Consider the following 15,954-nt stretch of genomic DNA (forward strand, 5'->3'; position numbering starts at 1 on the left):
GTAATGTTAGTTCCTACAGGAAGCATCTCTTAGCTCACCCATTTAGCCAGGGATACAATCACTAGTTTCCCATAAAGATACACGTAATACTATAAAGTTGATACAGTAGTGTCTAAATGTTCCATGTGCCCATAGCATCTGTCACATCTCAATATAATTGTCTTGGAATATTCCATGTTTCCACAGTAGTGGGTGTGACGGATGAAATGCTATCAAATTCCTGGTCCTTGTATAGGTACATATAGATTGTGATCAAGTCCCCACTTTAACCTTCTCTTTGGTAAGTTAAATAAATTGAGCCTTTTGAGTATCTCTCACTATTCTGGTCTGCTTCTTCTACAACTTCCAAATGGTTGGGAAAGACTAAACTCTAGGTGTCGTAAGTCTATTTTATTGACAGGAACCATTGTGATGTTTACTAGATGAAGTTTTCCAGAGCCACATTTGGGATGCGTCTACACTACAGCTGAGACATGTAATTCCCAGCCCAGATAGATGTACACACACCAGCTCTGTTCAAGCTAGTGTGCTAAAAATAGCAGTGTGGCTACAGGGCCATGGGCAGTAGCTCAGACTAGCGGCCTATGTACTTAGGACCTTGGGTGGGATTGTACTCAGGTGACTGGACTCCAAGCTGCCACATTGCTATTATTAGTGTTCTAACTTGAGCAGAGCTAGCGCCTGTATATCTTCCTGACCTGAGAATTATACCTCACACCCAAAGTGTGTACCCATGAATGCGTAGGTATCATCATCCTTGTCTTCCAGATGTTGAAATAACGATGGTTTAAGTGATTTACACGATAGTTACTGTAATCTAATGGATTAGTCATGGTCCATGAAGTCAGGAGATCTGTTTTCTAGTCCTTAGTCTGACATTCACTGTGTCATCTGGACCAAGTTATTTGACATCTTTGTGCCTTACTTTCCTCAACTGTAAAATAGGGATAATTATATTATCTCATAGAGAAGTGGTTGGATCAAGCTAAATAATAGTTAAGAAATGTTTGTACGCTGTGTGGAAATGTAATAAAGAATGTGTTTGAAAATGAAATAGATTCACAAAATGCTTCAGTGGCTCTAGTTTCCAGTCATACATTCATCTGAATAATCAAATACCAAGCTGACTGAGAGACATTCTCGGAGAGTCAAAAGCTTGCCTGAATTGATTATTTTTATGTTAATCCAACTGAAGACATAATTTCACTGAAAAGCAAATCATTGCTGACTGTGGACACAAGCAACCTCATCAGCCATTCCAGTATCACAGAGAGGCATAATAGACATGTTTGAATTTATTGATATAGGTTAAACCTATCAATAGCGGCAAGTAAAGTAAATTAATGCCTTGCAAATATGACTTCCTGCTCCAAGCAGCCCTCAAGAAACCACATGTGAACTCTTCATTAATAATGTGTGCAGTTACCAAGATGTGTCTCTTCCATTTTAGGATGTTTTATCTAAAAATCTGGGGGGAAATTCTGCCAGGTTCACAAAGAATACAAATTGTGTATGTTGCCCAAATTTTTTTCTCTTAGAAAAGACAGGTTGGTTTTTTCCAGGTAAAAATCCTTTTTCCCTTAAACAATATATGATGCTTGAGCCCAGTAGGTACAAGCCAGAAGAAAACACATAAAATAGCTGAGTTAACTGGTGTTCTTTTACCTTTACTAGAGGCTCTTATACTCTCTTAAAAACAACAACGAGGAGTCTGGTGGCACCTTAAAGACTAAGAGATTTATTTGGCATAAGCTTTCATGGGTACAAAACCCACTTTTTCAGATGCATGGAGTGAAAATTACAGATACAGGCATAAATATACTGGTACATGAAGAGGCAGGAGTTACCTTACAAGTGGAGAAACAGTGACAACAAGGCCAATTCAATCAGGGAGATGTGGTACAGCCCCTAGCTAAAACCTCTCCAGCACATCATCAATGATCTACAAAAATGTAGAAAATGATCCCTCACTCTCACAGATCTTGGGAGGCAGGCCAGTCCTCGCTTACAGACAGCCCCCCAACCTGAAGCAAATACTCACCAGCAACTACACACCACACCACAGAAATACTAAACCAGGAACCAATCCCTGTAACAAGCCCCATTGTCTATTCTGTCCCCATATCTACTCCAGCGACACCATCATAGGACCCAACCACATCAGCCACACCATCATTCACCTGCACATCTATTAATGTGATATATGCCATCATGTGCCAGCAATGCCCCTCTGCCATGTACATTGGCCAAACCGGACAGTCTCTACATAAAAGAATAAATGGACATAAATTGGACATCAAGGAATTCTAACATAGAAAAGCCAGTAGGAGAACACTTCAATCTCTCTGGACGTTCAATAACAGATTTAAAAGTAGGCATCTTTCAACAAAAAAACTTAAAAAATATACTTCAAAGAGAAATTGCAGAGCTACAATTCATTTGCAAATTTAACACCATTAATTTGGGCTTGAATAGGGACTGGGAGTGGCTGGCTCACTACAAAAGCACTTTTCCCTCTCTTGGTATTGACACCTCCTCATCAATTATTGGAAGTGGACCACATCCACCCTGACTGAATTGGCCTTGTCAGCACTGGTTCTCCACTTGTAAGGTAACTCCCTCCTGTTTGTGTTCCAGTATATTTATGCCTGTATCTGTAATTTTCACTCCATGCATCTGAAGAAGTGGGTTTTTACCCATGAAAGCTTTATGCCCAAATAAATCTGTTAGTCTTTAAGGTGCCACCGGACTCCTTATTGTTTTTGTGGATACAGACTAATACGGCTACCCCCTGATATTTATACTCTCTGGTGGAGTAGTATGGGCCTTCTACCTAGTGGACTGCATGACACAGTTGATTTTTCTGAACTACAACTCCTAATAGATTAGCAGAAGCTTTAATTAGTTTTGTTCAGACAAGAAGTTTAGCTCCTTAACTCTTTCATATTTTAAAACAATTTTTTGCGGGAGTCTGGATCATCCAGTTTAATTTTTTACTGTAAGCAGAATAGTTGAGACACATATTTTGAATGTTAAAATACAATTTTACCTGACTGTTCATTACCACCTTGGGTCACATTTATTATTATTGTTGCATCTTTTTGACCCCATGGCTAGTCAATGTGGAGGCCCTGGAATTGTTGAAGTTGGGAGTAGAAATTTGTGACAGTCAGGCATTTTTTTGATGCAGTTTTGTCATGCAGTCCACAGTTTTGTTTATTAACAAGGAAAGTACAGAGGCCCGTGTCTCTGAATGCAGAAGGAATAAAAGAGTAGGAAACAGCTTCTTTTGCTCCCAGCACCAAGAAAATTATTTTCTGTCTGCAACCCTGATCCAAAAACTTCTTCTCAGGTTCTTCCATGGTCAAATACCATGAGAAGCAGAGCTGCTGCTTCTGTCTGTCTGTGTCTCCCCCAGTTTGTCTATTCTACCTTCCTCTCTCTCTCTCTTTCTCTCACATGTCCATAGCCAAAATACTCAGCGAAACCCCTCTGCCCATTCAATCCAAAATCCTGGGTGGGGTGTTCTGATTAACTCATCCTGACAGTTATGTTAATTGAAGGGTGTGTTCACACCCAGTCTCAAAGAGGTTTGTGAGCAAAGCAGTCAGATTCACCAGTACCTCTCAGCATAACATTATTATTTATAGGTTTCAGAGTAGCAGCCGTGTTAGTCTGTATCCGCAAAAAGAACAGGAGTACTTGTGGCACCTTAGAGACTAACAAATTTATTTGAGCATAAGCTTTCGTGGGCTACATCCCACTTCTTTGGATGCATCTTTATTTATTTATTTTTATTATTTTTTTTATTATTTTTATTATTTATATTACTCTATTTGTATCATGACTGAAATATAAAAGTCTCCTTGACCATCCCATAACCCAATAAGCAGTATGTATTACATGTGCACATGCATGATCACAAGCACTAACCCTTGTTGTCAGCTTCTAAGACTTTCCAAGACTTTCTAAGTCAATTTTAAACTGACATTGCTCTTGGTTTAAACCTGCTGCTCAAAATTCCAGCTGACGCTGAAGGTTTGGAAGTAAATGAAATTTAGGAAGCTAAAAAGGTTCAGACTCATTTAATGATCAGTATTTTTGTTGCTTGCTGGATTTAATAGAAGCAACAAATATAAAATTATGGTACAAATGTTAAAATAACACATATGGGTATGGCTGGCACAATACCAGACTTGTCCACTACTCAGAGGTTATCTGACTCAAACCTCTTATTTGTTTGATGTTTGCCCATCGCTCTCAGGGTAGGTCTACACTTACCTCCGGGTCCGGCGGTAAGCAATCGATCTTCTGGGATCGATTTATCGTGTCTTGTCTAGATGCGATAAATCGATCCCGGATCGATCCCAGAAGTGCTCGCCGTCGACGCCGGTACTCCAGCTCGGCGAGAGGAGTACGCGGCATCGACAGGGGAGCCTGCCTGCTGCGTCTGTACCCGCGGTAAGTTCGAACTAAGGTACTTCGAATTCAGCTACGTTATTAATGTAGATGAATTTGCGTACCTTAGTTCGAAATGGGGGATTAGTGTGGACCAGGCCTCAGAAGTAGGTCTGATTGCAGCAGCAAAAGCAACTGTCGCTGAATTGAAATAAGCATGGTTGACAGGGCTCAGTTGCAGAGGTGGATTTACAGTGAAACACAGGGTGCCCTGGCACGGGGCCCCCCAATGATGGGGGGCCCCAGGGCTGGGCAGCTGCGGGGGCAGAAGCTTGGTCCTGCCGGCTCCTGGGGCTTCTGCTGCAGGTTCCGCATCCACCAGCAGCCAAGCTCCCCTCTTCCCTGCCTCCTCCCCCTCCCAGCACTTCCCCTGCCACCAAACAGCTGTTTGGCGGTGCTCAGGTTGCTCCGGGAGGGAGGGGGAGGAGCGGGGCCACAGCGTGCTTGGGGGAGGAAGCCGAGAAGAGGCAGGGGTGGGACCTTGGGGAAGGGAGTGGAATCAGGGCAGGGCGGAGCAAAGGCGGGGCCCCCACACTCCCCCTGCACATACCCCCCAGCTCCCTTCCATGAGCCACACAGGGCAGGGGACTGGGTGGGGCAGGGGGCTGGGAGTACCCCCATGACCCCAGCCCACACCCCTGGCCCTGACTCCTGCCCCTCCCTCACACACCTCCAGCCCCCTGCCCTCCCTGACACCTGCACCCCCGCACACATCCCCACCCCCACCCTGAGCAGCAAACGGGAGCTCCTGCACACCCCCTCCACATTTGTACCTGTACCCCTCGCACCAAACAGGAGCTGCCCCAGGTAAGCGCTCCACACCCCAACCTCCAGCCCCAACCCTGAGCCCCCTCCTGCATCCTAACTCCTGGCCAGACCCTGCACCCCAACCCCCAGCTCGCTCCTGCACCTTAACTTCCTCCCAGACCCCAAACCCCAACCCTGACTCCTGCACCCCCTCACACACCTCCAGCCCTGACTCCTGCACCCCCCCACACCCCTCCAGTCCCCTGCCCTTTCTGACTCCTGCACCCCCTCACCACCTCCAGCCCTGACTCCTGCACCCCTCCCCCCCACATCCCCACCTGCACCCCTCGCACCAAATGGGAGCTGCCCCAGGTAAGCGCGCCATACCCCAACCCCCAGCCCTGAGCCCCCCTCCTGCACCCTAACTCCTGGCCAGACCCTGCATCCCAACCCCCAGCCTGCTCCTGCACCCTTTCTCCCAGACCCTGCACCCCCAGCCCCGAGCCCCCCTCCTGCACAATAAGTCCTGGCCAGACCCCGCACCACAACATTTTTTTACATTTTTTTTTTATAAAGCGCTCTTATCCAAAGCACTTTACAATAGTTAGCTAACAGTACAAACAATATTTGGAAAGATCATTAAGTGGTCTGCCGAGACCCTCAGCGATTTTCAAGTGGTCTGTGGAAAAATAAGTTAGACTACATAAACAATCAAGGTACCTTACTTTATTTTCATTTACTTCCTATTACTTATAGGAGGAGGATAAAGAAAAAAAGAATGAAAAACGGCAGTGGGGGAGGAGATAAGAGAGAATGTTCTTTTCTTGGCTGGGTCCCGAGGAGAGGCCCCAAAAATGAAGCTGAGCACAGTGCCCCACTAACTCTAAATCCACCACTGCTCAGTTGATTTGAGCAAGTCAAGCAGTTCTTTCAGTGACCATGTATTCCATATATATTTGCATTTATTGATTTTTTCCAATGTTTAACATTGCAGAAGTTGAACATAGGAAATACAGGAGCCTTCGCAGAGGAAATGCTTGACAGACTCCACAAGCGAGCCCTAGCCTCTGACATCAATGCACATCTCATTACAGAACTCAGGAACAAGGGAGGGAGAGACCAATTAAGAGCAGGCTTGAGAAGCAGCTACAAGCTCATCTAATTAAAGATAATATGCTAGATCCGGCACAATCTGGATTCAGGCCATGATGTGGGGTGGAAACAGCTTCAGTGACACTGATAGATGATCTTCTGCTGGCAGTACATGGTGGGCAGGCATCATCCATTTTTCATCATCCTGGCCTTCTCTGCAGCATTTGACACAGTCAGCCATGAGATAATAATAATACCTACCCCTTAATTAGCACTTTTTCATCCATCACATTGCTTTGAAAAGATGATCAATGTCATTAACTCCCTTTACAGATGGGGAAAGTGAGGCACAGAGAGACAAAAATGGCATGCCCAAGATCACTCAGTATACTAATGGCAGAGCCAGGAATAGAATCATAGAAGATTAGGGTTGGAAGAGACCTCAGGAGGTCATCTAGTCATATCATATAACACTCTTTCCATTCTCTTAGTATCTCAGGAAGATGTTAAACAGCAGCTACTAAAGTTACACATTTTAAAATCAATTTTAAATATAATTTGCACCAATGATTTTTTAAAAGATCTGACTGGGGAACTTGCTGGACCATTAATGCTGATTTTCCAATGTGTCTTGGAACATCAGGGAAGTTCCAGAAGACAGGGAAAAAGTTCAATTTGTGCCAATATTTAAAAAGGATTAATGAGATGACCTGGGTAATTATAGGACTGTCAATCTGACCTTGATCCTGGGAAATTTAATAGTGCAGCTGATATGGGACTTGATTAACAACGAATCAAAGGAGAATAATATAATTAATGCCAATCTACCGGGGGTTTGTGGAAAATAGATCCTATCAAACTAACTTGGGGTTGTTGTTTTTTTTGGATGAGCCTAAAAGTTTGATAAAGTTATTAGTGTTGATGTTTATACTTAGACTTCTGTAAGGCAATGAATGGTACATTCATGACTTGGTACCACATGACATTTTGATTAAAAAACTAGAAAGCTGTACAATTAACACATTAAATGGATTGAAAGTTAGCTATGTGATAGGTCTCAAAATGTTATTGTAAACAGGGACTCGTCACTTAAAGGGTATGTTCTGGTGGGATCCCCCAAGAATCAATTCTTACTATACACTATTTAACATTTTTATTAATGACCTGGAAGAAAACACAAATTCATACTTGATAGTTTGCAGATGATACAGAAATTGGAGGAGAGGTTAAATAATGAAGGGGACAGATCACTGATACAGAGTGATCTGGATCGCTTGGTAGGCTGGCCGCAAGCAAATAAAATATGCTTGAATATGGCTAAATGTGTACATCAAGGAACAAAGAATATAGGCCATATTTACAGAATGGGGGACTATATCCTGGGAAGCAGTGACTCTGAAAAGCACTGGGGAATCATGGTGGATAATTAGCTGAAATGACCTCAGTGTGACACTGTGGCCAAGAGGGTTAATGTGATCCTTGAGTGCATAAACAGGGGAATCTTGAGTAGGAGTAGAGAGGTTATTTTACCTTTGTATTTGCAACCACTGCTGGAATACAGTGTTCAGTTCTGGTGCCCACTATTTAGGAAGGATGTTGATAAATTGAAGAAGGTTCAGCAGAGAGCCACGAGAATGCTCAAAGGATTAGAAAACATGCCATATAGATAAACCCAAGGAGCTCAATCTATTTAGTTTAACAAAGAGAAGATTAAGGGGTGACTTGATTACAGTCTGTAAGTATTACCTGTGGAACAAATATTTATAATGAGCTCTTCAATCTATCAGAGAAAGATACAACACAATCCAATAGCTGGAAGTTGTATCTATACAAATTCAGACTGGAAATAAGGCATACATTTTTAATGATGAGAGTAATTGACCATTGGAACAATTTACTAAGGGTCCTGGTGGAGTCTCTGTCACTGACCATTTTAAAATCAAGCTTGGGTTTTTTTCTAAAAGCTATGTTCTAGGGGAAGTTCCATGCATGTATTATACAGGAGATCAGACTAGATGATCACAGTGGTCCCTTCTGGCCTTGGAATCTATGTATCCATGAATCAATCTAGCATCTCATTGTAAGAGATAAATGAATATGACATGCTGATAATTGCAAGTGCTGATCAAGTGCCTAAAAGAACTGTAGATTGTCATGCTGAACTATAACTGCCTAACTAAACTGGATACTGGAGTAAATTAAATTCTAGTTTATATTTTAATAAATTATGTGGCCATTTCCTTTGAAAAAGCATAGAACATACATTGTCAAGTCCACCTGGAGCTAGGGCTGGGTGCTCTTTTATTGCTCCGTACAGAAATTGAAATGAATTAATAAATAAGGTGAAGCACAATTTAATTTACTAGCATCTATATCTAATTTAATTTTTCATTGAAATAAATTTCTTGTTCAAGTAAGGAGATACTATATTTATCAAGACAAAATATTTTTTAAAATCCCCACAGCTTGGAAAGATACCTCTGACATCATAGGATTGGACTAAAATAAATGACAGGGACACAATATAACCCTGATTCTGCACATCAGGACTGATGTGGCTTTAGGGAGCACCACTGACTTTAATGGACACAGTATTCCACTTGTACAAACCACAATGCAGGATCAGGGTTTTAGCATCTATATGACAAAGATTGCCTTATCCTCTTACTTTACACTGATGTAAAAGTGCTGTAGCTCCATTGACTATAGTGGAGTTACTCCTGATTTATACCAGCATCAGTGAGTGGAGAACCAGGACCCATAAGTGTGCTACCAATGTGTGTGTTCAAGTAGTGTAATAAATCTTTCTCTGCAAAAGTGGAAAAGAATCACTTGAATCGTATGCGTTAGCCACCTTCACTTGTCAGTTATGACGAAAATTGAAATGTGCTACAGTAATTTTGCTAATTACCTCTTTGGATGAAGCAATCAAATTATATGAACCTGCTACAGTTCCTGGCTTGATGTCTGTAATAGACAATTCTTGCTAATTAAGAAGTAGCTTCAATTCCTCAGTCCTGTCTTAAACATTTATTGGAAAATGCATCAAATATTTATGTGAAGCTCATTGAAAAATAGGTTATCTGCTGCAACACCACCAACAAAAATGAACAAATTGGTATGTAAAAAATTAATTTCTTGTCACCTATCAAATTAAAAAATAAAGAAATGCCCCCTCTTCTCTAATGGCCTCTGAAACCTCTTGCTTCATCCTCCCCAGGTCTGTCCTTCATTCCATTAGATCTTTTAGTTTGCACCCAAATAAAATATGTTAAAAAATAAAATAGAATCTTCTATCTTATGTACTTTCATGGATCTGTCAGAGGGTGACTGGCCCTTTAAGGGGAGACGGGTCCAACCCCACTTTGGACGCACTTAGCTTGTCTACCCAGATGGAGAAAATGAGCAACGTCATGACAGGCAGATGAGGTCATGTGGCTAGATCAGGCTCTCTGGGATGGAGATAAGACATCTTTGGAGAGTGAAGGAATGACTCCAGCTAAGAAGCCCTGGGAATTGCTGCTTGATAGAGAGCAGGGAGAGACTCAAAGGAGCAGGAGGGCTGCATGAGTTGTTCTACGCAGAGTGACTCTCCCTAGCTCTCAAGCAGAGGGGGTGTAAGCCTGCAGGGAGCAGGAGCCAGTGAGGAAGACTGAAGTGTGGAGAGCAAGTCTGCTTGAGGAAAGCCTCAGTGGGGACTAGGCTAAGAAACCTGCACCAACAGCCGGGAGCCCATTAGGAAGACGGGGTGGGAGTTCTTGAGTTTTCTTGTGAATTTTATTAATACACCTGGACCCCCAAAAGGGGTGTTACTTGACACATGAAAGCCTATGGGAAAGGTATTGGGGAGCCCAAGGTGGGGGGGGGGGGAATGAGACAGTGGCTAACTTGAAAACAGACCATGTAGGTGGCACTGTGACTGTCCTCATCACCATAGCTAAGGCTACAATTTTGGCCTGCACATTTTTAGTAAATTTCAGAGCTGAGGTGCAGGAGAAAACAGGGTAAGTCACAGAAAGGTCACCAAATAATGTAGTTTTCTCTACATGAACATGCACAACAGCGGGGGTGCTGAAAGGTGAGTCCTGGGGGTGGTGTTGGACAACAAGCTCACCCCACACTCACTGCATGTGGTGGCTCCAGTCTTGCAGGTCTGGGCCTGGCTCCCTGCTCTGTGCATCTTAACTGGGTACACAGGGTCATAGTGTCACTCAGGTTTGCTCCATTCACCCCTCAATCTCCATCTGTAGAGGGGCAGAGGAGTCAAACACGAGTGGCGTTGGACCTCACGAGCCAGTTCACAAAGCCACTTGGTTGGGGGGCCAAAAAAAAATGTGTTTTTACAGCCATTTCCAAGATTTCATGTATTTATTCAAATTAACAATTTCCATGATCTCCATGGCTAACTCATAGTCTGGAGTATTCTCTGAATACCTCACAGTCTCTTTTATAGTTATCCTCATGATGACACCCATTTGAGGTAGATACATGCTGTTATCACCACTTTACAGATTATTTCTCTGTGCCTCTATATCCTAAGGGCCAGATTTTCATAGATATTTAGGCACCTAAAGATGCAGATAGGTGCTTAGTTGGTTTTTCAAAATTGGGCTTATCAAAATCCCACAAGGCTGCAGATAGGCACTTAAGGTGCTTAAATACCTTTAAAATTCTGGCCTTTAGTGACTTGCCCTGGGTCCCACAGAATGTTTCTGGTGGAGCAGAAATTGAACCTGGGTCTCTTGCCACCTAGGGCGGTGTTTTCCAAACTGTGTTCCGTGGAACACTGGTGTTCCGTACGATGTGAATAGGTGTTCCGTGAAAGAATCATAATTTTAAAAAAGGATCTTTAAAATTTTTTTTATTTTAAATTTGGCAAATTTGAAGCATAGTTGACAACTCTTTTTGAATGACTATAATTTAACATAAAACTCTTTTTCCAGTTATTGATAGATCTCGTATTGAATATCATGGCGTAAAGAGAATGTGACACGCAAGCATGTTGACGTCTACCCCTTTGGGGCACATTTCAGTTAGTGACATCATACCCCTTCTGCTCGAGGCTGCACGAACTGCAGTGGTATGCACACACCATTCTCTTTACGACACGTTGAATATAACATATTCACGCAACACGCTCAAACCTGTGGGTCTTTACCGTGTGTGCGATAAGCACAACTAAACTAGCTTCGCTCGAAACAATATAAATATTTGTGATAAACAAAATTTGACAAAAATCAGTATTTCTAAATATTGTTACTAAACCTAATCACCATGGATTTGTGGCTAAAAGAAGGAACTTTGAAACAAAAAGCAAGTTCTTCTGGTACTCCAACTGTGGCCAAAATAAACGAGCAAAATATTGTGACACTTCAAAGTGAGGATGAACAATCGCAGTCTTTTGTTACCGAAAAATCTGTTAGTACTAGGAGTTAACCAAGGTGAAAGAATTTCCACTGAATTATATCAAAAAACAAGATGAAGCAGGTGTTAAAAGACCGAAACGAAAGTATGATGAAAGTTATTTGTCTTTGGGTTTTACGTGTGCTGGAAATAAAGATGTTCCTGATGCACAGTGTGTCGTGTGCAACAAAATACTGGCAAACAGTTCATTGGTTCCTGCTAAACTTCGTAAGCATTTGGAAATCAAGCATGCTGAATACAATGACAAAGATATACATTTTTTCAAGAGGAAGCGTGACTCACTTGGAAATTGTAAACTTTCAATGACTAAAATTGCTAAAACAGACAACAAAAGTGCAACAGAGGCATCTTATCAAGTAAGTTACCGTATAGCACTTGCCAGAGAAGCTCACACTATTGGAGGAACGCTTATGAAGCCTTGCGCGAAAGATATTGTAACGTGCATGTTGAGCGAGCAGTCTGGTAAAAAAATTGATGCTGTACAGTTGTCAAATAATATCGTTGCACGCCGTATTAAAGATCTTGCCGATGACATAGAAAAAGAGCTAGTTTGCTGACTGAAAATTTGCCATGAGTATTCATTGCAGCTAGATGAGTCCACTGACGTTTCAGGACTTGCTGTGCTACTAGTATTTGTCCGATATAGCTTTAATAATATTATTGAAGAGGACCTGCTCTTATGTGAATCTCTGCAAAGCAACACAACTGGAGAAGAAATATTCAACTGCATCAACAATTTTATCAGAAAGCATGAAATTAGTTGGGGAAAATGTATTGATGTATGTACTGACGGTGCTCAGGCAATGCTCGGGAAGATGAAAGGAGCTGTAACATGAATCATAAGTGTGGCACCAGAAAGCACTAGAGCCATTGTGTTCTACACAGACAAGCACTTGCAGTTTAAAAAATACCAGCATATCTGAAAATTGTGCTTGATGAAGCAGTACAAATTATCAATTTTGTCAAATCTCGACCACTTCAATCCAGGTTATTTAAAATTTTGTGTGAGAAAATGGGTAGTCAGCACAAAGTGCTTCTTTTACATATGGAAGTGAGGTGGCTATCCAGAGGAAAAGTGCTTGTGAGGCTTTTTGAGCTTCGTAGTGAACTACTGGTATTCTTCACTTCAGATAATTCAGGATGAAAATGTAATGACTGTCTGACAAATTCCTCATGGCTAATGAGACTTGCATATCTTGCAGATATTTTTGCAAAATTAAATGAAATTAATCTGTTGCTGCAAGGAAAGAATGTGACCATTTTTACTATAATGGATAAAATTTCATAGTTAAAAAAGAAACTGGAATTCTGGGCATCTTCTGTAGAACAGAATAACTTCGACTGCTTCCCTACAGTACATGAATTTCTGACTGAAATAAATTCTACAGTCCATGAAGAAATTTCCAGCACCATTTTCCAGCACTTACGTGACTTGCAGGCCTCTTTATTAGAATATTTTCCTACAACTACTGATGATAATGCTTGGGTTCGAAATCCGTTTGTAATTACAGCCAAACCAGTCGGCTTTACTACGCATGATTATGAAAGCCTAATTGACTTAATTTCTGACTCTGATTTGAAACAAAAGTTTAAGGATCTTCCGCTGAATAATTTTTGGAGCAGCCTAATAGAAGTGTACCCTAATGTGGTTAAACGTGCAGTTCGAGTGCTCCTTCCTTTTGCTACAATTTATTTGTGAGAGATGGGATTGTCGTATTATACTGCAACAAAAACCAAATATAGGAGTAGACTTGATGCTGCACCTGACATGAGGATTCAACTTTCCAGTATTATTCCTAATATTAAGCGAATTTGTGATAGAAAAATGCAGAAACACCAATCCCATTAAATCCAAATTTGTATTTCTGTTTATAAAAATAGATTTTCCTAGTAAAAATCTAATTTGTTTGGTGTTTGTGTATATATAAAAACAGGTTTTTTTAAGTAGAACACTGTTTTTAATTTTGACTCTTGCACTTGATTTTTGTACTACTTTACACGGGCTTTCTGGTTAGAAATTGTTAGTTCAAGTTATTTTAAATTTGTATTTTTGCTTTGTTTTATAAAATAAAATATATTTGAGCATAAAATAATGCAATTTTTTATTTGAAAACCAAACGACTACAAAATAATATTATACGTGTTCCGTAATAGGCTAAAAAGTGTTCCATGGCTAAAAAATTTTGGGAAATGCTGACCTAGGGGAATGGAGGTTGCTATACTTATTGTATAAGTATACTACTATACTATAACAAATCCTTCTTCTCATGTGTACAGATAAATGAACTCACATGTAGCTAGGGGAACAGAACTCAAGATTTTCTTTTCCAAAAAGGCAGGTCTCTAGGACTTGTATTAAAGCCCTGATTCAGCAAAGCACTTAAGCACATGCTTGATTTTAGCCATATGTGTAAGAACAATTGAAGTCAATAGGTGATATTTTCAAAAGGATCTGAATGAAAAGGTCCCACTTGAAGCCAATAGACTTGGACTACCTCTCCACCCTCAACGAACTTTCTAACATGCAGCTTGTTCAGGCTGAAGTACCTGCTCTTAGTTGTAGTGCCACTGACTCTACAGTAAACTACATCTACACTGCAATAAAACACCCGCAGCTGGCACAGGTCAGCTGACTCAGGCTCGTGGAGCTGGAAAATTGCAGTGTAGATGTTTGGGTTCAAACTGGAGCCTGGGCTCTGAGACCTTGCAAGTGGGAGAGGGTTCCAGAGCTTGGACTCCACCCTGAGTCTGAATGTCTGCACTACAATTTTACAGCCCTGCAGCCCAATTCCTGCAAGACTGAGTCAGCTGACCCAGGCCAGCCATGGGTGTTTTGTTGCAGTGTAGACATTGTGGCATTATGCCCTATATTCTTCATAGAGATATTGTTATGATGTGATTATGGCATAACTAAGATGTGTTTTATGCAAGATGGGTCATATGAGATATCATTGGAGAGCTTATGATTACTGAATATGATTATCCTATTTGTATGCATGTATCATTTTTGTATCTGAAGTTAGCAATATTGCCTATGCATCTATTACAAACACGTTTACATCTGGGGAATGCTAATAGACAGAATGCAATCAGTCTAGATTGCTGGCTGGAAAGGGCCATTAGGAAGAACAATAGGTCTTAGAAGTTGCTAATCTCTCACCAGGGAGCCTTCCTGGGAAAGCACTGCTGGGGACACTGCAAACAATCTTTGAGTTATGGCTGCAGGGTCATGTGATCAAGTCACCTGATACCGGACACCATGATAATACTAGTATTTTTCCATTGACCAGGGGTGGAGATCACACTGGAAGATAAAGGATTCCCATGATATGTAAAACCTATTTAAGGCAGGGGAGTGACATAATCAGGGTTTCCTCCTCACTGCATTCCTCCCAAGACGACTATAAACATCTAAGAAACAAAGACTGAATGAGGGGAGAAGGACTGAGCCAGGCTGGAAGGCTGTCTAGCCTGTGAATGAAATATCTGAAGTTTTAAGTTGCAGGCAACTACAGCTGGCCTTCAAGAATCTCTGCAATCTGCCTAAAACAACATTTAGGGTGAGAAATTACTGGTTGGAATCAGTTTCTCTAGTATCTTAAACTTAGATTGCATTTTTTGTTTAATTTGTTGGGTAATCTGCTTTGATCTGTTTGCTATCCCTTTTAATCACTTAAAATCTATCTTTTATAGTTGTTAAACTTGTTTTTGTTTTGTCTAAAACCCAGTGTGTGGAATTCATAACTGGGGGGCAAAAAGCTGTTGCATATCTCTCTCCACATGGGGGGGGGCAAATATCATGAGCTTATCCTGTACAATTCTCTGTGCAGTGCAAGACGGTACAATTTTGGGTCTAGTAGAGAGGGGCATGCACTTGAGTACTGGGTAATTCCTTAGCTGAATCTTCCCATGCAGAGCTGATCTCAGCATCTGTGTGTAAAGCTGCAGCTGGGTGTGTCCCTACCTGTATGTGTGTTGGCAAAGTGCAGTCTGAAGCCTGAGGCTGGCTTGCCTCAGCAATACAGGGTATGTCTACATAGCCGATGATAAAGCGCTGCTCTCCCAGCGCTGTAATAAAACCACCTCCGCGAGGGGAATAGCTACCCCTTTACAGAACTGAAACTTGCATCGCTCAGGGGGGTGTTTTTTCAAACCCCTGAGCGAAGAAAGTTTCAGTGCTGTAAGTGGCAGTATAGACAAGGCCACAGTGTGAAGAGAGCCCAGGCTGACAGT

The 15,954-nt window shown here is 41.6% G+C and overlaps 1 pseudogene; it reads left to right on the top strand.

The window, feature by feature from the left end:
• Positions 1 to 11,391: 11,391 nt before the first annotated feature.
• Positions 11,392 to 13,811, top strand: LOC101942839 (zinc finger BED domain-containing protein 5-like; annotated as a pseudogene).
• Positions 13,812 to 15,954: the final 2,143 nt, after the last annotated feature.

Source organism: Chrysemys picta, chromosome 6 (genome assembly GCF_011386835.1).
Source record: "Chrysemys picta bellii isolate R12L10 chromosome 6, ASM1138683v2, whole genome shotgun sequence".
NCBI lineage: Eukaryota > Metazoa > Chordata > Testudines > Emydidae > Chrysemys > Chrysemys picta.